Here is a 21,912-nt window from a genome sequence, read left to right as displayed (position 1 = left end):
ATGGGTGGGGTAAAGGTAAAGGTACCCCTGCCCGTACGGGCCAGTCTTGACAGTCTTGCCAGTGTACTAGCCATGCACAATTGGGGGTGGGGGTCCCCCCTAGGGTTCCCTTGCACAGTTGCAGAGAAAAGTGGGTTGTGTCTCCCAGATCCCCCTGGATCTAGGCGCTTGTGCACATTCGGAACCAGCAGCACCCCCCGGCATTGCTGGGGGTTGGACTAAATGGCCTTGGGGTTCCCTTGCAGCTCTGATTCCGTGACCAGAGCAGGTTGCTCTCTGCCAGCTCAGGCCATTTGAAAGCGGATGAGATGAATTTGTGATGGAGGAGGAGACAAGCAGTGCTTGCAAGTCGCAATGGTGAGAGGCGACCTTCCAGATGAGAGGCAGCCTGATGGGCAGCAGCTGTTGGGAGGGCTCTGGTCTCCAGGCCTGGCTTGGGGGTCTCTGTGGCTGATCGTGGGCTGCCAAAATGTGAGTGCGGCTGCTGCTGTTAGGAGAGGGCTGGGTTTTTTTTAGCTTTTTAAATGTGTATTGTAGGATGGAGACAGATCTGGGTTGCAGCTAGGCTTTTTGTTTTTGTTTGTGCTTCCTGAGATACAGAATCAGCTGTTTCTCCTTCCCATCAGAACTCAATTCTTGGGCAGACTTGAAACCTAGGTAAAGGGGTAAAGGGACCCCTAACCATTAGGTCCAGTCGTGGCCAACTCTGGGGTTGCGGCGCTCATCTCGCTTTACTGGCCGAAGGAGCCGGCGTACAGCTTCCAGGTCATGTGGCCAGAAGGACTAAGCCGCTTCTGGCAAACCAGAGCAGCGCACGGAAACGCCGTTTACCTTCCCGCCAGAGCGGTACCTATTTATCTACCTGCACTTTGAGGTGCTTTTGAACTGCTAGGTTGGCAGGAGCAGGGACCGAGCAACAGGAGCTCACCCCGTCCCGGGGATTCAAACCGCCGACCTTCTGATCGGCAAGCCCTAGGCTCTGTGGTTTAACCCACAGCACCAGTGGCCTCCCACTTGAAACCTACATAGCCCCTAATAGCCTTGTTTGAATAGCTGCCCCCCCCATGTAACTTTCTCATGTTAAAGACTCTTGCCAGGTGGAAGGGTGGGGGAACATGGCCTCCCCACCGCCGTTACAAAACAAATGCGCTCTTCCCCCAAAGGTCAACTCGTCCAAGCCGCCCCCCCCGCCAGAATCACAGCTAATGTATTTGCTCTTCTTCATTTAACCTGAGTAACTTGAAACCTCCTGTGTTATTTTCTGACATTTCGATTGGCCCAGTAAACGAGCATTGCCATGATACGGGTTTGGGGGTTTTCCTGATGGGAGACTGCAGCCCCCTTCAGGTTTTGTGTGGCTTGGGGAGGGCGATGATTTGTAGGGTCCCTGGAATTTTCAAGAACAGGAGTCCTTGTGGCGAAGGACTGCTCTCCCGGTGCCCTCAGGCAATCTAGAACATGTGGGCATCCAACGAGTGCTGGAACACTCAGGAGGGAGGAAAGAAAGTCCTTCTCCACACAGCGCATCATTAAACAGTGGAACTCACTTCCACAGGAGGCCACCAACTTGAATGGCTTTCAAAGAAATTTAGAGGAGTTTGTGGAGGAGGAGAGAGGGGGCTGTTGATGTCTACCAGAAGGAAGGGGGCTCTTGCACTCGGATCCTGCCCCCTGAATTCCCAGAGGCATCCGGCTGGCCATTGTGAGTACAGGTGCTGGGTGGGCCATTGGCCTGATCCAGACTTTATAGCTCCTCCCAGGTTTCATGCTCTCCTGAATCCTGACCCCATCTCCACCCCCTGCCCCCTGACCTGCAGCGCCAGCAAAGTGCTCCCTCTGAGTTCCTTCCCCGTGATGGTTTTAGGAGCGCCTGAGGACCCAGGGGCTGAACTCAGCGCACTGCACTTAGCTGCGCCCAGAATTAGTGCTGCTTGGTTTGGGGCTGGGTGGAGAGGCTCCAGATCTAACTCTCCCTCTCTCTTTCTCCCTCTCTCTCTCTCTTTTTCCAAAATTTTTTATTCATTTTATAACACAAATAAAAGACACAAACAGAAAAGACAAACAATACAAACAAATTCTTGTCATATCCTTATATTTCTAAACATCGTTAAGTGGGCTTCCCCAAGTCCCACCTATCTGATTTTCATTTACTTCATCTTTAGCAGTTTACATATACAGTGGTACCTCGGGTAACATACGCTTCAGGTTACATACGCTTCAGGTTACACACTCCGCTAACCCAGAAGTCGTGCTTCAGGTTAAGAACTTTGCTTCAGGATGAGAACAGATATCGTGCTCCGGTGGCACGGCAGCAGCGGGAGGCCCCATTAGCTAAAGTGGTGCTTCAGGTTAAGAACAGTTTCAGGTTAAGAACGGACCTCCGGAACAAGTTAAGTACTTAACCTGAGGTACCACTGTGTCATAATTTCTAACCATCTTCCCCCCCCCACACATTTACTTTAACCATAAAAAACTTCACATTTTATCACTTATAAAATACACAATCTTCTACTTCTAACCCTACCGCCTATATCTACTTCCAAAGCTATTCTTAGATTTAAATATTAACATTTTTTCAAATGTTCCTTAAACTCCTTCCAATCTTCTTCCACCGTCTCTTCTCTCTGGTCTCGGAGTCTCCCGGTCAGTTCGGCAAGTTCCATATAGTCCATCATCTTCATCTGCTTAACTCTCTGCGGAGTGGACTTGGGTCTGTGTGCCCAGGCAGATGCTCCCTCCCTCCCTCCCTCCCTCCCTCTTTCAACTTGAAGCTGGACCAAAGAGACCCCACAGCAGCCCACTATGCCCTCCATGCTGGCCTGGAATCGGGAGACTGGAAGGGACCCCCAGAGGCATCTAGTCCACCCCCACGCAATGCAGGGGTTGAGATACTGAAGCCCAGGGCTCCCCATCGCCACCCCCTGAGAAGAGGGCTTTGCGAAGCTCTGACGGGGGGGGCAGAAGCAGCCCCCAGGCTTTGCCGAAGCCCCCTTCTCATCTCGGACCCTGCTATGCTGGGACCCTCCCTCAGCGCCTGCCTCCTTCCTTCCTGGGACCCCCCTCCCCTCCCATGCCCATGCACAGTTAGGGGGAGTCTGCCTGGCGGCTGAGGCTCGTGGGGGAAGAGCGGGAGGCAGCCGCATGCCCCACTTCTCCCCGCCCCCTCCCTGCCCGGGGGAGACTCCGAGATCCGACGCGTTTCTTAAAATAAACCCTGAATTAGATCGCCACTCGGAGCGGCACAGTTGCCATGGCAACGCCAGTCTCGGCTGAGCGGCGGCAGCGGGATCTGGAGGGGCACCCGGGTGGCAGATGCTGCCACAAGGCAGGTCCAGGGGCCCCCGGACCACCTCATTCCCTGCCACCCACCGCCTCAGGGGACCCTGCCGGCCCGTGTGAGCACACCTCTGAGTGGGCTTTGCACAAGCATCTCCCCCTCCCCAAAGGCAAATGGGGAGACTGGGGTCCCCGAGTGCCTCCTGCTGCCATTCACAAACGGAGCCCTGAGGCACCTGGGATGATGGAGGGGGCATGGAAAGGGTGTCTTAAGAGCTCCAGGACCATCTGGCCCAGCCTCCTGTTCTCACAGGGGCCAAGCAGGATCCGAGCACAAGAGCAACTCTCCCCTCCTGCAATTCCCAGAGCAGAGGCACCCTGGCCAGGGGCCATCAATAGGCCTCTCCTCCTCCGTGAATTTGTCCATCAATCTGCCTCCTGTGGGAGTGAGTTCCACAGTCTAACTGTGGGGCGCAGTACGTGTGAGTGTGGGGAACCCAGACACGCAGGCCAAGGGGCACGTCCCCCCCCCCCCCGCTCCAGCGGCTGTAGCTTGACATTTCTGGACCACAGTATAGATCAGTGCTGCTGTGTGTATCCCTCTGCCGTCTCCACGGCAACCAGCTGCTTAAGGAGGCCCTCTAGTTTCCACGGCAACCGTGCTGCCTGTCTTCCCTCTCTTCTTCTGCTTGATGGATTTCACAAGCGTTATTTTGGGGAGAGGAGGAGGAGGAGGAGGAGGAGGAGGGAGAGGAGAGCTTTAAGTCCAGGAGGTGTGGGGCAGGGGCAGGACAGCCCCCTGTCCATTTGGGGGACCTTCCTTCTGCTCCTGAGGGTGGCAGCTGCCTTCTCCTGACTCTGACCATTGGCCCATCGTGCTCAAGACTGCCTGCACTGGCCGGCAGCAGGAGTCCAGGCAAGGGACTCTCATTCGAACCCTGCCTGGAAAAGGAACTGAACCTGGGGCCCTGCCTCTGAGCCCCTGCCCTGTCCCCGCTCGGCTTGAGAAGGGGTCTCCCCTTGGTTCTGTGGGCATGTGGGTGGGCACAGCTGGTGCCCAGTTCCAAATGCCCCCCGTCTGACCTGCCCAATGCAAACACCCCTCATTTCAGGCAAGGCCCAAGAAGCCTCTCTGCCCACAAACAGAGTTTCTCCCCAGGACCCTCCCTTTGCAGAAATGAACCCCTTGGCTGCCAGGTGGTGAGATGCATAGTAGTAGTAGTAGTAATTTATATCTAAAATTATTCCGGGGGCTCCCAACAAAAATAGTAAAAACGCAATACAATATCAAATACTGAAAACTTCCCTGAAGAGGGCTGCATTCAAATGAAAACTACCATGGGCTTCAAATCCCAGTGAGGACCCTGCAGGTGGGGAGGCTAGCTGGCTCAGGGGGCAAATTCTGACTGCCATGAAAAGCAGACCTGTCCGGTGGGAGGGGGGGGGCACGGGAAAGAAGGAATGGGAGCAGCACTCTGTGCTATTCAGTTACAGATAGGTAGCCGTGTTGGTCTGCCATGGTCAAAACAAAATAAAAAAATTCCTTCCAGTAGCACCTTAAAGACCAACTGAGTTAGTTCTAGGTATGAGCTTTCGTGTGCATGCACACTTCTTCAGATACACTGAAACAGAAGTCACCGGACCTTTCTATATAGTGAGAAGGTGGGGAGGGGTATTACTCAGAAGGGTGGTGGGAATGGGTGATTGGCAGATAGCTGCGATGGGCCTGTTGACGACTCTTAACGACTGCAATAGGTCTAACAGGAAAAAGCAAGGGGTGAGAAGGTGAAAAATGGCTTTGTCATGTATAATGAGATAAGAATCCAATGTCTTTGTTCAAACCAGGTCTCTCCATAGTTTTAAGTTTGGTGATAAGTTGCAATTCAGCAGCTTCTCTTTCCAGTCTATTTCTGAAATTCCTTTGTAATAGAACAGCTACTTTGAGATCTTGTATAGAATGTCCTGGGAGATTGAAGTGTTCTCCTACTGGTTTTTCTGTCTTGTGGTTCCTGATGTCGGATTTATGTCCGTTTATTCTTTGGCGTAAGGTCTGGCCTGTTTGTCCAATATAGAGAGCTGAAGGACACTGTTGGCATTTGATGGCATACACAATGTTAGATGATGAGCAATTAAATAGTCCCGAGATGGTATGTGTGATGTTGTTGGGGCCAGTAATGGTGTTGTCCGGGTGTATGTGGCAGCAAAGTTGGCATCTGGGTTTATTGCAGGCTCTGGTGCCTTATTCTGTGCTATTCAGTGAGAGGTGCCAGGTGAGGACGATGTCTGTTTGGAAACCCTTCTCCAGCGCCGAAATAATGGGCCTTCAACTGGGCCTGCTCTGTTGGGGGGGGGGGCCTGCAGAGCGTCTCCAGCAAGACCTTCCTGAACGGGCCCCATTTTGTCACTCCCTCAGGCCACACACTTGCTTTGCTAAGGGGTGTTATCGAAAACCTGTTGTAGCAATGATAAATAAGGAGGGCATGAGAAGATTGCCTCCTCCTCCTTTCACCAGGAAGCCCCAAAGCTCCTGTGTTAATGACATATGGTGAGCCTGCTGGATCAGGCCCATCTAGTGGCCCATCTAGGCCAGGATCTTGTTCTCACAGTGGCTGAACAGTTGCCTGTGGGAAGCCAGCCAGCAGAATCCGGGTACCAGAGCCCTCCATCGCCGCCGCCTCCTCCTCCTCTTCCTCTTCCTCCATCTCCATTTGTCCAATCCTCTTTTAAAGCCATCAGAGTCACTGCCTCCTGCAGAAGTGAGTTCCAAAGCTGAACTATGCATCGCGTGAAGAAGGACTTCTTCTCATCTTTTGTCTATAATAATAATAATAATAATAATAATAATAATAATAATAATATTTTATTTATATCCTGCTCTTCCCGGTTCAGGGAACCATGGCTCAGGGCAGCTAACAACAAATTTAAAACACTTAATTGATGCAACAAAAAATAGCATAAAATACGGTATCAAACATGAATAACAATAAATTCAGAATTCAAAAATCAATTTAGGGGGGAAATCCATCCAATAAACATTAGATGATCCCCAGGGCTAGCTGGCTAAATTAGTCTTATTTGGGCCAGCGAGGAGACCAGGGGAGAATTAGCTGTGGGATCCCAGAGCAGGTAATCTTCACAAAAAGGGGAGGGGGAGGGAAGGAAGGGGAATAAAAGATCAGGATAGGTTCAAATTGAAAGCCAGGGGGAATAGCTCTGTCTTACAGGCCCTGCAGAAGGAAGTTCAATCCTGCAGGGCCCTGGTCTCCTGGGACAGAGCGTTCCACCAGGTCGGAGCCATCTAGCATTCTCTTTCTTTGTTTCCCTCGCCCTGGTGCCCCTGGACTTCTGTGACCGGGAGGCAACCCCAGCCGACTGCGGAGTGTCTTGCCAATAATAAATGTGCCCTCTCAATATTGGTAGCCCTGCAGGACACAGGAGAGGCCCAAGGCAAGAAGGTGGAGTGGCTGGCCGACCGGCTGGCGTGTGGGCAAGGGACTCTGGTCTCCATCAGCAGAGCTGTCCTTCAGACGGCGGCCTGGGCTCCTTGCTGTGCCCCCGGGAGGCGGCCTGCCTCTTCCTGCTTGGCTCTCCGGCTCACGGAGCTGTGAAGTGTGAGGCGGCACCTCGGATGAAGTGTGAGTAGGAGCCTGACTGTGGCATGGGCATGTGTGTGTGTCCGCAGGAGGCAGGGGAGACAGAGTGGCAGCTCGGCCTGCCCAGCTGCCTGGCAAGGAGCCGAAGCAGGCGGGCGGCTGGCTCTGCTGGAGCAGGAACTGCCTCAGCCCAGCCATGCCTTTCCCTGCTGGGAGGAAGGCCGCCCTTCCCAGGGATCCGGAGCAATGCAGCAGTGAGGTGGCAGCACTGGGTTTGGCTCGGGAGCAAAGGTCTGGCGCTGCCTGGCCCCAGAAATTTCAGGATTGGGGCACCTTCCTGGAGGAGGAGAGGGCTGTGCTCAGCCCCAGAGGTTTCAGGATTGGGGCATCTGGTTGGCCACTGTGAGAACAGGATGCTGGGCCACATGGGCCTGATCCAGCAGCCTCATCTGAGGTTCCTATGCCTTGGCAGCTGCCAGTGTCCCAGGGCTCACGATTTGTGCCAATGAGGACTCTCTGAGCAGTGGCGTAGCGTGGGTTGTCAGCACCCGGGGCAAGGCAAGTAATTTGCGCCCCCTAACCTGTGGATTTGCCCCCCTAATCCGTGGATTTGCGCCCCCTAACCCTAACCCCCAGATGTTGCGCCCGGTGCGGCTGGCCCCCCCTGCACCCCCCACGCTACGCCACTGTCTCTGAGGAGGCTGGTGCTGTTGTGGCTCACTGGGAATATGAAACAAAATTTAAAAATTCCTTCCAGAGACCAATTAAGTTTGCTCTTGGTATGAGCTTTCATGTGCATGCAGACTTCTTCAGATACACTGAAACAGAAGTCACCAGACCCTTATATATAGTGGGAGGGTGGGAAAGGGTATTACTCAGAAGGGGGGTGGGAATGGGTGATTGGCCGATAGGTGTGGTAAACCTGTTGACTGTTAAGACTGCAGTTGGTCTTACAGGAAAAAGCAAGGGGTGAGATGGCTAAAAATAGCTTTATCATGTATAATGAGATAAGTATCCAATGTCTGTATTCAGACCAGGTCTCTCCATGGTAATAAGTTGCAATTCAGCAAAACCTCTTTCCAGTCTATTTCTGAAATTCTTTTCTGAAGTATCTGAAGAAGTGTGCATGCACATGAAAGCTCATACCAATAACAAACTGAGTTGGTCTCTAAGGTGCTACTGGAAGGAATTTTTTTATTTTGTTCCAACTACGGCAGACCAACACGGCTACCTACGTGTAACTGGGAATATGAAAGTCGGCCCTGCTCTGTTGGCAAAAATTCCCCATGAGAGCAGGATGGAACATGGGAAAGAGGCAGGGGGCAGAATGGGTAGAGTGCCAGGCTGGGACCCCTGGGGGGCCTGGAGTCAGAGCCCCCCACTTGGCCATGAAGGGCCGGTCACCGGCTCTCAGCCTAATCTGTTGTGGAGGATTAAATGTGAAGGGGAGAACCATGCATGGCAGGTGGGATAGGAATGCAGTAAGTAAAGCAATAACAAATATATAAAAGGGCAGGGGGGGGCATGACAGCAGGTGGCAAAGGGGGCTGGACTGGATGACCTTTCTTGGTCCCTTCCTACTCTACAATTCTATTCCGTTTTGACCCGGGACAAGCAGGCCCCCATCTCTGTTGCTTGGTGGCTAACTTATCTGGCCCTGAGCTTGACTGTCTTGCAGTGACCAAAGCCCTGAGAGTGGGCAGTGTGTTCAAATTCTGCCCACTCCCCCCCCCCAGCATCACCCCCACCCTGTTCAGCTTGTCTCCTCCGGTGCCAAGGCAAGAAGGAGCAGAGGTGTCAGGCTGTTGTGAACGAGAGCTGCCAGGGTGCCAGCCTGAGCCTGGCAAGGTCCCTCCTGGCCTAGAGAGCTGGGGCCAGGCCTGGCTCCAGGAGAACTGCCGCCGCCACCCCCCCCAGCAGCCGAGGAGTGAGGCTGTGGGGTGCAGAGAGGGAGTGTGGAGGGGGGCACAGCGGTTGCCCTTGCCAAGGGGACTTGCAGTCAAATCTCCTGCTCATCCGTGTGGCAGCATTTCCTGCCCCAAACGCCCTGCGCTCGTGGCGCAGAGGATGCCAGGACCATCCATCTCAAGTGCGAGCTGCAAATTAGCCTGCCACCCCAAAAAGCGGCCCAAGGCGCTCTCTGCAGTCGCACAAACAAATGTGACTTGTCCTCAGGTGGCCCACTTGCCATGACTCGGGCAGCCTGTGAAGAACACACAAAGCGACTTGAGTGAATTCTCTCTCTCTCTCTCTCTCTCTCTCCCTCTCCACCTTCTCCAACGTTGCCCAGCCTCTTGTTGCTGAGACTGCAGAGGTTGGGAGGGACTGGTATCTGCTGGTATCTTCTCTGGCTGTCCCTAAGAGAGGAAAGTGCTGGATTCTGACCCTGGGGCAGAGCTAGGCCGGCCCACGCTGCCATCTCCTTCTCTCCCTCCCCTCCAGGATCAGGGCCATTGGTCTCTCCCCACCCCCATGATTATGATTTGGAAGCATGAGCTGTGCAGATGTTGAGAGAGAGCCTTGGCGATTCCTTGTTGTTGGAGAACCCAAGTCAGCCCACACTGTCCTCCTGGAACTCTGGCTGCTTCCTCAGGTCTTCCTCTCTGGGACTGATTCATGCTGCTTCCCAGGATGCTCGGGAGAGGCCTGGTGCTGCGGAGATCAGGCAGGATAACAGAATCATGGAGCTGTAGACTTGGAAGGACCATCTAGTCCAGCCCCCTGGAATGCAGGAATCTTGGCTCAAGCATCCCTGATAGATGACCATCCAACCTCTGCTTGGAAACCTCCAAGGAAGGAAAGCCCAACACCTCCTTAGGAATCATAATAATTTATTATTTATACCCCGCCCATCTGGATGGTTTTCCCCAGCCAGTCTGGGCGGCTTCTAACAGAATATTAAGATACAATAGTTTTTAAACATTAAAAGCTTCCCTAAAGAGGGCTGCCTTCAGATGTCTTCGAAAAGTCTGATAGTAGTTGTTCTCTTTGACATCTGGTGGGAGGGTGTTCCACAGGGTGGGTGCCACCACCGAGAAGGCCCTCTGCCTGGTTCCCTGTAACTTGGCTTCTCGCAGTGAGGGAACCGCCAGAAGGCCCTTGGCACTGGACCTCAGTGTCCAAGGCAGAATGATGGGAAGCGCATTCCACTGCTGAACGGCTCTCAGCATCAGAAAGTTCTTCCTGATGTTTTGTTGGAGTCTCTTGTCATTTGAAGCCATTAAGGATGTAAGAGCTGGTGCATCAGGTCAGTGGGGACCCACCTAGCCCAGCATCCTGTTCTCACAGGGGCCAAGCAGATACTCCAAAGGGAAACCCACAAGCAGGATCTGAGCACAAGAGCAGCCCTATCCCCTCCTGAGGTTTCCAGCCACTGCCTTTGAGCATGGAGGCAGAGCAGAGCCTTTGTCATTGACAGGCCTCTCCACAAATTTGTCCACCCCCCTTTTAAAGCCAGCTAGGGTTATGGCCATCCTTGCTTCCTGTGGGCATGAGTTCCATAGTTTAACTGTGCCCTCTGTGAAGTCCTGAGCCCCTGAATCTATTCCTCCCCTGACTGGGACCACTTGGCAGTCAGCTCAACGCCAACAAACAGAAGCTCCTCTCATACATCGATCTGTGGAATTCCCGACCGCAAGAACTGGCAGTGTCTGGCTGGCTTGGCTAGTTTGGAGAAAGGCAGTTACCTTCATGAAAGGCAGGTTTATCAATGGCTATTAGCCCTGACACGACATGAAACCTCTGCTCAGAGGCCACCTGCCTCTGACTGCCAGGTGTGTGGGCCCAGAGGATAAGCCTTTCAAGGGCTGATGGAGAGATAGCTCAAGGAAAATGTTACACTCCGTGCCTGGGATTATTAGGAAGCAGACTGAAAATATGACGGCCAGTGCCGTAAGAACTCTCTGCAAATCTATGGCGCGGCTGCATCTGGAATGCGGTGGACGGTCCCAGTTGCCTCACCTCAGAAAGGATGCTGTGAAGCTGGGAAAGGTGCAGAAAAGGGCAGCTGAAATGATGAAGGAATTGGAAACCCTTCTTCCACAGGGAAAGGTTGTGGACTCTTAAGGTTGCGGGGGGCAGGGGAGAGGTTACTAAAGGGGAGTAGGACTGAGACTGATAAAATTATGCTTGCTGGAGAGACAATGAAACTGGCTGGCGGAAGATTCAGGCAGGCAAAAGGATTTACTTCTCCGCTACCCAGCACATGGGCAGCTTGCAGAACTCGCTTCAGCAGGGCTCTGTTTTCTTGTTCTTGAGAGCATCAGAAGAGCACCTGCTGGATCAGGCCAGTGTCCCACCTGGTCCAGTATCCTGTCCCCACAGTGGCCAACCAGGTGCCTCTTTTGGGAAGCCAGCCAGCAGGATTCGCGCCCAGGAGCACTCTGCGCCCCCCCCCCCCGTGATTTCCAGGAGGCATTTCTGGCCTCTGGCTTTCTCATAGCTGACATCCATTATCCCCCATGGATTTGTGTAATCCATGGAGGATGAATCTGTTGGTGGCTATTAGCCATCTAGTCTAGCATCCTTCTCCCATGGAGGACAACCAGATCATGGGAAGCCCAAAAGGAAGACATGAGCACCATGTTGCTGTTGTTTAGTCATTTAGTCATGTCCGCGTCTTCATGACCCCCTGGACCAGAGCACGCCAGGCCCTCCTGTCTTCCACTGCCTCCCGCAGTTTGGTCAGACTCATGCTGGTAGCTTCGAGAACACCGTCCATCCATCTTGTCCTCTGTCGTCCCCTTCTCCTTGTGCCCTCCATCTTTCCCAACATCAGGGTCTTTTCCAGGGAGTCTTCTCTTCTCATGAGGTGGCCAAAGTCTTGGAGTCTCAGCTTCTGGATCTGTCCTTCCAGTGAGCACTCAGGGCTGATTTCCTTCAGAATGGATACGTTTGATCTTCTTGCAGTCCATGGGACTCTCAAGAGTCTCCTCCAGCACCAGAATTCAAAAGCATCCATTCTTCGGCGATCAGCCTTCTTGATGGTCCAGCTCTCACTTCCATACATCACTACTGGGAAAACCATGGCTTTAACTATATGGACCTTTGTTGGCAAGGTGATGTCTATGCTTTTTAAGATGCTGTCTAGGTTTGCCATCGCCTTTCTCCCAAGGAGCAGGCGTCTTTTAATTTCGTGACTGCTGTCACCATCTGCAGTGATCATGGAGCCCAAGAAAGTAAAATCTCTCACTGCCTCCATTTCTTCCCCTTCTATTTGCCAGGAGGTGATGGGCCCAGTGGCCATGAACTTCGTTTTTTTGATGTTGAGCTTCAAACCATATTTTGCGCTCTCCTCTTTCACCCTCATTAAAACGTTCTTTAATTCCTCCTCACTTTCTGCCATCAAGGTTGTGTCATCTGCATATCTGAGGTTGTTGATATTTCTTCCGGCGATCTTAATTCTGGCTTGGGATTCATCCAGCCCAGCCTTTCGCATGATGAATTCTGCATATAAGTTAAACAAGCAGGGAGACAATATACAGCCTTGTTGTACTCCTTTCCCAATTTTGAACCAATCAGTTGTTCCATATGCAGTTCTAACTGTAGCTTCTTGTCCCACATAGAGATTTCTCAGGAGACAGATGAAGTGATCAGGCACTCCCATTTCTTTAAGAACTTGCCATAGTTTGCTGTGGTCGACACAGTCAAAGCCTTTTGCATAGTCAATGAAGCAGAAGTAGATGTCTTTCTGGAACTCTCTAGCTTTCTCCATAATCCAGCGCATGTTTGCAATTTGGTCTCTGGTTCCTCTGCCCCTTTGAAATCCAGCTTGCACTTCTGGGAGTTCTCGGTCCACATACTGCTTAAGCCTGCCTTGTAGAATTTTAAGCATAACCTTGCTAGCGTGTGAAATGAGTGCAATTGTGCGGTAGTTGAAGCATTCTTTGGCACTGCCCTTCTTTGGGATTGGGATGTAGACTGATCTTCTCCAATCCTCTGGCCACTGCTGAGTTTTCCAAATTTGCTGGCATATTGAGTGTAGCACCTTAACAGCATCATCTTTTAAAATTTTAAATAGTTCAGCTGGAATATCATCACTTCCACTGGCCTTGTTATTAGCAGTGCTTTCTAAGGCCCATTTGACTTCAGTCTCCAGGATGCCTGGCTCAAGGTCAGCAACCACACTACCTGGGGTGTACGAGACATCCATATCTTTCTGGTATAGTTCCTCTGTGTATTCTTGCCACCTCTTCTTTATGTCTTCTGCTTCTGTTAGGTCCTTTCCACTTTTGTCTTTTATTATGAAAATCTTTGTACAAAATGTTCCTTTCATATCTCCAATTTTCTTGAACAGATCTCTGGTTTTTCCCATTCTATTGTTTTCCTCTATTTCTTTGCATTGCTCGTTTAAGAAGGCCTTCTTGTCTCTCCTTGCTATTTTTTGGAAATCTGCATTCAATTTCCTGTATCTTTCACTATCTCCCTCGCATTTTGCTTGCCTTCTCTCCCCCGCTATTTGTAAGGCCTCGTTGGACAGCCACTTTGCTTTCTTGCATTTCCTTTTCATTGGGATGGTTTTAGTTGCTGCCTCCTGTATAATGTTACGAGCCTCCATCCATAGTTCTTCAGGCACTCTGTCCACCAAATCTAAATCCTTAAACCTGTTCCTCACTTCCACTGTATATTCATAAGGGATTTGACTTAGATTGTATCTTACCGGCCCAGTGGTTTTTCCTACTTTCTTCATTTTAAGCTTGAATTTTGCTATAAGAAGCTGATGATCTGAGCCACAGTCAGCTCCAGGTCTTGTTTTTGCTGACTGTATAGAGCTTCTCCATCTTTGGCTGCAGAGAATATAATCAATGTGATTTCAATGCTGCCCATCTGGTGATGTCCATGTGTAGAGTCGTCTCTTGTGTTGTTGGAAAAGAGTGTTTGTGATGACCAGCTTGTTCTCTTGACAGAACTCTATTAGCCTTTGCCCTGCTTCGTTTTGAACTCCAAGGCCAAACTTGCCAGTTGTTCCTTTTATCTCTTGACTCCCTACTTTAGCATTCCAATCCCCTATAATGAGAAGAACATCCTTCTTTGGTGTCATTTCTATAAGGTGTTGTAAGTCTTCATAGAATTGGTCAATTTCAGTTTCTTCAGCACCAGTGGTTGGTGCATAAACTTGGCTTACTGTGATGTTAAAAGGTCTGCCTTGGATTCATATCGAGATCATTCTAGCATTTCTGAGATTGCATCCCAGTACAGCTTTTGCCACTCTTTTGTTGACTATGAGGGCCACTCCATTTCTTTTACGGGTTTCTTGCCCACAGTAGTAGATATGATGGTCATCCGAACTGAATTCGCCCATTCCTGTCCATTTTAGTTCACTGATGCCCAGGATGTCAATATTTATTCTTGCCATCTCATTTTTGACCACATCCAACTTACCAAGGTTCATGGTTCTTACATTCCAGGTTCCTATGCAATATTTTTCTTTACAGCATTGGACTTTCCTTTCGCTTCCAGGCATATCCGCAACTGAACGTCCTTTCGGCTTTGGCCCAGCCGCTTCATCAGCTCTGAATCTACTTGTACTTGTCCTCCGCTCTTCCTCAGTAGCATGTTGGGCACCTTCCAACCTGAGGGGCTCATCTTCCAGCCTCATAACTTTTATATGCCTGTTGTCTTTGTCCATGGAGTTTTCTTGGCAGGGATACTGGAGTGGCTTGCCGGTTCCTGCTCCAGGTGGATCACGTTTGGTCAAAACTCTCCACTATGACCTGTCCATCTTGGGTGTCCTGCTCAGCATAGTTCATCCTGGAAGGAGAACTCAGCCATTGTGCCTACAGTAGAAGGCCCAGCGAGAGATGCCCACCATGAATTTGTCTAATACCCCTTTAAAGCTCTCCAAACCATCGCTTCCTCTTGTGAGAGTGAATTTCATAGTTTGCTCTGTATGAATAGATTCCTGCATTGCAGGGGGTTGGACTAGATGACCCTGGGGACCCCTTCCCACTTTTATGATTCTGTGAAGAAGGCGTTTCTGTTACTGGTCCTGAACCTTCCGACGTTCACCTTCATTGGATAATAATTTGGCATCCCCAGCGAACTTTGCTGCCTCACTAACGACATCTGTCTCCAGATAATTTAAGAGTGAGTTTCAATGCCCAGATCCCAAGACATATCCTTGGTGGGAGACTCCATTTGCTATTCCTCCCCCAAATGGGGAGAATGGTCCATTTATTTCTGCTTTTTAACTGGCTGCTGATCTGTACATAGCAGGCGGTGAGACGGCATGAACAGGACACAGCTGCTCCAGCTGTTGTGGCCACATCGGACCAAACTCGCTGCAACTTATCCCTCCCCCTCTAGGGAAGGGGCAGCAGCCCACAGTTTTGGGAAGCTGGAGAGCAACAGAGCCCCCTCCCCTGCTATCGCACTCGAGAACCTCTGCGCTTGAGTCACGGCTCTCAAACCTCCTTGGAAGCTTTTGTCAATTGCCTTCATCAAAACCTTTTTGAAATTCCATGTAAACAATGGACATAATGCATGGGGAGAGGGGGCCTGACACTCAAACTTGTGCACATCCCACGAAGAAGCTGAATGTTGGGAGATTCAGGACAGATAACAGAACCTTTGTGCAGCGCATAGCTAAACTGTGGAAATCCCTCCCCCAGAAGGCAGCGGTGGTCACTAACTTAGGCTAAAGAGGATTAGACAAATTCACTGAGGGTGATAAGTCTACTAGGCATGAGGGCCCTGCTCTGTCTCCACAGCTGGAGGCAGTAAGTGCTTCCGAATGCTTCTGGAGTCGCCTTGTGTTTGAATCCTGCTTGTGGTTTCCTTTTGGGCATCTAGTTGGCCCCTGTGAGAAGAGGCTGCTGGGCTCTTCTCATGTTCTTATGTGGAGCCTCAATGCTCAGGTGCAATATACCTCTGAGTTCTAGAAACTGCCCCCCCTCCAAACTACAAGGACAAGCCTCCACCTTGTAAGGCTCAAAGGCAAGCCTCTGGCTAGCAGCTCTTGGGAAAGAAGACTGGACCAGGTGAGGCCTCCTCTGATCTCCTTATCTCTCTGCTGTTTGACCCAGAGATCAAACCTAGCAGCTGTATTGCCCTTTTCCATTGGAGCTATATCGGGTACCAAGCATTATGTTTTTTTGGGGGGGCAGGCTCCATAACAAAGGGCTCCCAGTTCTCTCCCCCTTACACACACACCGCCAGCCTGAAAGGGCCCCTCTGCTCCTCTGAATCCCTGCTTGGGGTTTTGTTTCGGGTGCCCATCTCTAGGGCTTGTGCTGTCTCAGTCATCTTGCAGTTATATCACCCTCACACTTCCCTGTCCTTTCTCTGCCAGGCGTGCGCGCGCACAGACACACACACACACACACACACACACACACACACTGGCAGCCCTGTGCATTGTGAGGTGCAAAATAGGTGTGATGATATCATTTATCAGAGCAGCCTGCCTTGCTGGTGGAGGAGAGGAGCGAATGTCACCGAACTCTTCATTAGGCAGGCGGCCCAGAGGGGGAGCTGGTCCTCACCGCCCCACGATGAACCACACAGTTGAGGGAAGACATGGCTTGCTGGACTCCCAGCCACAGAGCAGCCAGTCGCCGTCGCAGGTGCTCACAGGTTGGGGCTCAGCAGGACATCGGGCTGAAACATGTGTCCCAAACCCTGCAGCCACAGTGGCCGATGCAGACACCACTCCCTCCTGTAGAAAAAAAGTGTTCCCATTGTGGTTGATTATCCAGCAGATGTTGTGGTGGGAAGTAGCCTAAGTGACTCTCAGGGGCCTACGGAGGGCAGGGGATCAGTCATGAAAACCAGTTGGTGGGAGGGGAAGGGAGACTTGTGTTCGAATCCTGATTGCGAGTGTCCCTTTGGTGCATCTGGTTGGCCACTGTGAGAACAGGGTGCTGGAGCAGATGGGCCATTGGCCTGATCCAGCAGAGGCAGTATATCTGACTACCAGGGACTGGGGACAGCAAGAAAAAAGGACTCTCTCTCTCTCTCTCTCTCTCTCCTGGTTCTGAGCCACTCTGACAGCATCTGACTGGCAGCTGCTGAAAAATGGTGGACTGGCTGGACTTTGGTTCTGGACTTTGGGCAGCTCTTGTGGGGTTAGTCTGAAAGATGATGGGTGATGATGCAGAAACCATGTCCTGTCAGCACTCATAGTAGAGAGAAATGTGCTCACGGGAAAGGAGGGGGAGCAGAGCAATGGAGGGTCAGGATCCTGGCTGGTTGCAACAGGGCAGGCCAGCTGCTGCTTCTGGGAAGGTTTGCCTGGGAGGAGAGCTGGTCATATTTAACTTACCAGCTGCTGAATGGAGTGGGCCAGATCCAGGCCACTTGGCCATTGTGGGCAAGGATGCCTGAATAAAAACAAAACAAAAAATATTTAACACTAGTCATAAACAATTCTAGCACTTCCATGTTCATTGTGCTCTGACTATATTATCTTTGTAATACAATTGGTCTGTAAGGCACTAGAATTACCCTCCTATTTTAGGGGTGGGGTCTGAGGCCATTTGGAATGTGACTTCAAGGCACACAGATGAACGTGGAACCCAGTCCCAAGGGATTCCCCCTTGCTTCCTTGTGGCTCCCCGCTTCTGGCTTTCCCACCCCGTATGATGTCCTCGCCCAGCTCCCATTTGCTCCAGGCCCCCTGCTGCCTCAGGCTCAGCACCGAGGGTGTGTGGGGAGAAACTGAGCAGCCTCCTTGGGAGCCCCACACTCTGGGGCAGAGGAGGCCCCCAGCTGCCCACTCTGTGCCAGCAGTGACGGAGGCTCTTGAAATGGAGCCATAATCCTGGGATTAGAGGATTAGCATCTTTTCACGTGCTCCCCCCTCCCCGCCGCCTCCACTTTCGCTGCCTGTGCCCGGGCCACCTCCAGAAATAAATAGACTGCTAGCTAGCAGATTCCTTCCTCAGGGACAGGGAGGGAGCCCACTTCTGCCTTTGGCTCTGGGTGCAAAAGGGTGTTTGGGGGCTGGCAGCAGCCTTCCTCCACCCCCCTCTTGCCAAGGCCCCATCTGTGTGGCTTTGCAGGCTCCTGCAGGTCCACAGGTAAATTGCACATGGATGCCCAGGTGGGGCAGAATGGAGAGGGGGTAGGAGCCCCCCCTTCACACCCACCAGCAACCCTGAGACTCCTAGTGGTGGCCAAGAACATCTCTAACACTTTCTTTATTCCTCTGGGTTTTCACATAGCACCTCTGCAAAAATATGCATTGTATTCTTTGCTGGCACTGCCAGCTTCTGAAGGGCTCTGCCTGCAGCCTGAACTCTTGCCCAAGGGCAGGGCAGCCAGTGCAAGCCCAGCAGTGTGTGCCCCCTCACCTACTGTGAATTCCCTTCCCTTTTTGACGCCCAGAGAGAACAACCACCAGGCATAAGGAATCAGCGGTGTTGCGGTGCCACCCTCTGCAGCTCCAAGGGGGTGCCTCTTGTGGCTGGGGTGTCCCCGGACCTCAGTGCTGGCACCTGCCCGCTTTGCCCCCTGGACGGATGCAGCAGAGCCCCCTGGAGCCAGGGAATAGGGAGCCCTGGCCGTGCCGCAGGGCGAGGAGGAGAGGAGGGGGCGGGAAGGCAGAGCAGCTGGCCAAGGCCCAGGAGGAAGCAAACAATTAATTACAGCCGTCAAGGAGTAATGAGTGCCAGCGTCTGCCATGATCCGTGCTGGGATCCAGGCGCCCTCCTCCCTCCCTCCCCCCCCCCCCCCCCCGCTGCCAGGACTCACCCACATGAACTCCAGCTGCCCACGGTGTGAAGCATCTCTGGCTGGGGAGGCGGCTCCCTGCCTCGGCCCCACCCCCTCTCTTACACACACACACACACACACACACACACACACACACACCCAACTCTCCTCTCAGCATCTCCGCAAGCCTGGCCTGTAGGCTCCGCCTGGGCTCCTAAGAATAGAAGAGCCTCGGGGATCAAGGCAGCGGCCCAGAACTAGTCCAGCACCCTGGACAGGGACAAAACCAGGCCGAGTCAAAAGACCCAGTTTGGCACACGCATTTGTGCACACGCACAGGCTGGGAGCCTCAATGGTGCCCCTCTGGAGGCTTTACTCAGGGCAAAAAAACTGCCCCCCCCCCCGCTATGGCACTGATCCTAGGGGCGTTTTTTTGGTTTTTTTACGGCAACGTGCTTCACTTTACTCTGGTTTGCATGGAATTGCACTTGCCAGTTGACTGCCCATTCACTCTGTTTGGGGAGGTCCTTTTGGAGCTCTTCCCAATCCCCTTTTGTTGTTGTTGTGATCCTGGACAATTTAGTGCCATTGGCAAACTTGGCCCCCTCGCTGCCCAGGCCTAACTCTGGGTCGTTCACTAGCAAGTTAAAGAGTGGGGTTAAAAATACCCAATAGTTGGAACTTCAGTCACGAAACCTAGGTGGCTTTAAGAGGATTGGGCAAATTCATGGAGAAATGGAGGGCTGTTGGCGGCTCCTAGCTACTCTGGCTCTGCCTTGCCCTCGACAGCTGGAGACAGCAATACGTCTGAACCAAAGGAGGGGAGAGGGTTCGGGCGCTTGGATCCTGCTTGGGGGTTTCCTACAACCAGCATCTGTTGGGTCACTTACAGATAGGTAGCCGTGTTGGTCTGCCATAGTCAAAACAAAACAAATTCCTTCCAGTAGCACCTTAAAGACCAACTAAGTCAGTTCTTGGTATGAGCTTTCGTGTGCATGCACACTTCTTCAGATACACTGAAACAGAAGTTTCCAGACCCTTCTATATAGTGAGAAGGTGGGGAGGGGTATTACTCAGAAGGGTGGTGGGAATGGGTGATTGGCAGATAGCTGTGATGAGCCTGTTGACGACTCTTACACAATGATGGTTTACAAGCTATAAGGAACACCATTTCAGATAAAACCACAGCGGACCTTGCCACCAAACTCTGCCAATTTGTCCTTACCCACAACAACTTCAAATTCGGTGATGACCTGTTCCTTCAGATCAGCGGCACAGCAATGGGCACCCGCATGGCCCCACAGTATGCCAACATCTTCATGGCAGATTTAGAACAACATTTCCTAAACTCCTACCCACTCAAACCTCTCTTGTACCTGCGATACATTGATGATATTTTTATCATCTGGACACATGGTCAACAGACCCTGGACACCTTCCACCAGAAATTCAATGATTTTCACCCCACAATCAACCTAACAATGAATCAATCTATGCAAGAAATACATTTTTTGGACACTACTATAAAAATACAGGATGGGCACATAGACACCACCTTATACCGTAAACCAACTGACCGACAAACATATCTACATGCCTCTAGCTACCATCCCAAACATACCAAACAGTCCATTGTATATAGCCAGGCACTACGTTACAGCCGCATCTGTTCCAATTCTACAGACAGAGACTCTCACCTAAGAGATCTACAGCAAACCTTTTTAGAACTAAAATACCCAACAGATGAAGTTAGACAACAGATCAACAGAGCCAGACTGATACCCAGAGAGAACTTGCTACAAGACAGACCCAAAAAAGAAAATAACAGAACACCTCTAGTCATCACATACAGCTCCCAAGTTAAAACGGTACAACGCATCATCAGAGATCTACAACCTCTCCTGGACAATGACAGTTCTCTTTCTCAAGCTCTGGGAGGAAGACCTTTCATTGCCTACAGACAGCCACCCAGTCTTAAACAACTCCTAACCCACAATAATACTACAACCAGACCTAACACGGACACTGGCACCAGAGCCTGCAATAAACCCAGATGCCAACTTTGCTGCCACATACACCCGGACAACACCATTACTGGCCCCAACAACATCACACATACCATCTCGGGACTATTTAATTGCTCAGCGTCTAACATTGTGTATGCCATAAAATGCCAACAGTGTCCTTCAGCTCTCTATATTGGACAAACAGGCCAGACCTTACGCCAAAGAATAAACGGACATAAATCGGACATCAGGAATCACAAGACAGAGAAACCAGTAGGAGAACACTTCAATCTCCCAGGACATTCTATACAAGATCTCAAAGTAGCTGTTTTACTACAAAGGAATTTCAGAAATAGACTGGAAAGAGAAGCTGCTGAATTACAACTTATCACCAAACTTAAAACCATGGAGAAACCTGGTCTGAACAAAGACCTTGGATTCTTATCTCATTATACATGACAAAGCCATTTTTCACCTTTTCACCCCTTGCTTTTTCCTGTAAGACCTATTGCAGTCATTAAGAGTCGTCAACAGGCTCATCACAGCTATCTGCCAATCACCCATTCCCACCACCCTTCTGAGTAATACCCCTCCCCACCTTCTCACTATATAGAAGGGTCTGGAAACTTCTGTTTCAGTGTATCTGAAGAAGTGTGCATGCACACGAAAGCTCATACCAAGAACTGACTTAGTTGGTCTTTAAGGTGCTACTGGAAGGAATTTGTTTTGTTTTGTTTTGTGTTGGGTCACTGTGAGAGCAGGGCGCTGGGCTACAGGGGCCCCTGGCCTGGTCCAGCAGGCTTTTCTGATGGTCTTATGAATGATGTGCCGCCTCTGGGGCTCAGGCCCCATCAAGGCCCAGGCAGGAGAGAGCAGAGTGACCTGGGCGTCCTGGGCTGTGCCTGGCTGGCCGTGGGTCCCACAAGCCAACTTCCTCTGCTCTGCTTCCCATCGGTTTATGAGGAACCCGCTCGAGGGCTGCTTACAGTGTGACCCACCACCACCCAGGGCTTTGTGATGGGAAGGGGGGCATTCTTGACTGACAACCATGAGGATGCTGCTGGGGCCAAGGCAAGGGTGGCTAGGAGTATCGGCTTGGTCTGGGGCGAACTATACGTTTGGCACGGGCGACACGTCTTTCTACCTTCTCATCCTCTGAGGAATGATTTGGGGCAGGAGGGAGTGCCCCAGCCAGGTGTGTGTGAGTGAGTGGGTGGCTTCCCTGAAGCCCCTTCCACTTCTAGGCCCTTCCCGCTTTGCACCGTGACCTGCGGTTCAAACTGCTTGCCTGCATTCCCACGAGCCAATCTCTTAGGAAAGGCGGACACGTGCGCGTCGCTGAGAGGTGTGGGGCGTACGGTTGGGTAAACAGTACCTTCCTTCCC

General features: G+C 51.6%; 1 protein-coding gene across 2 annotated transcripts in view; it reads left to right on the top strand.

Annotated features, from left to right (window-relative positions):
- Positions 1-21,912, top strand: part of SLC12A5 (solute carrier family 12 member 5) — a 103,591-nt gene that overhangs the window by 10,604 nt on the left and 71,075 nt on the right. The gene's annotated exons all lie outside the window — the stretch shown is intronic.

This window comes from Podarcis erhardii, assembly GCF_964252035.2.
Source record: "Podarcis erhardii genome assembly, chromosome: 6".
In the NCBI taxonomy this organism is placed as follows: Eukaryota; Metazoa; Chordata; class Lepidosauria; order Squamata; family Lacertidae; genus Podarcis; species Podarcis erhardii.
This window is presented reverse-complemented; position numbering and strand designations above follow the sequence as displayed.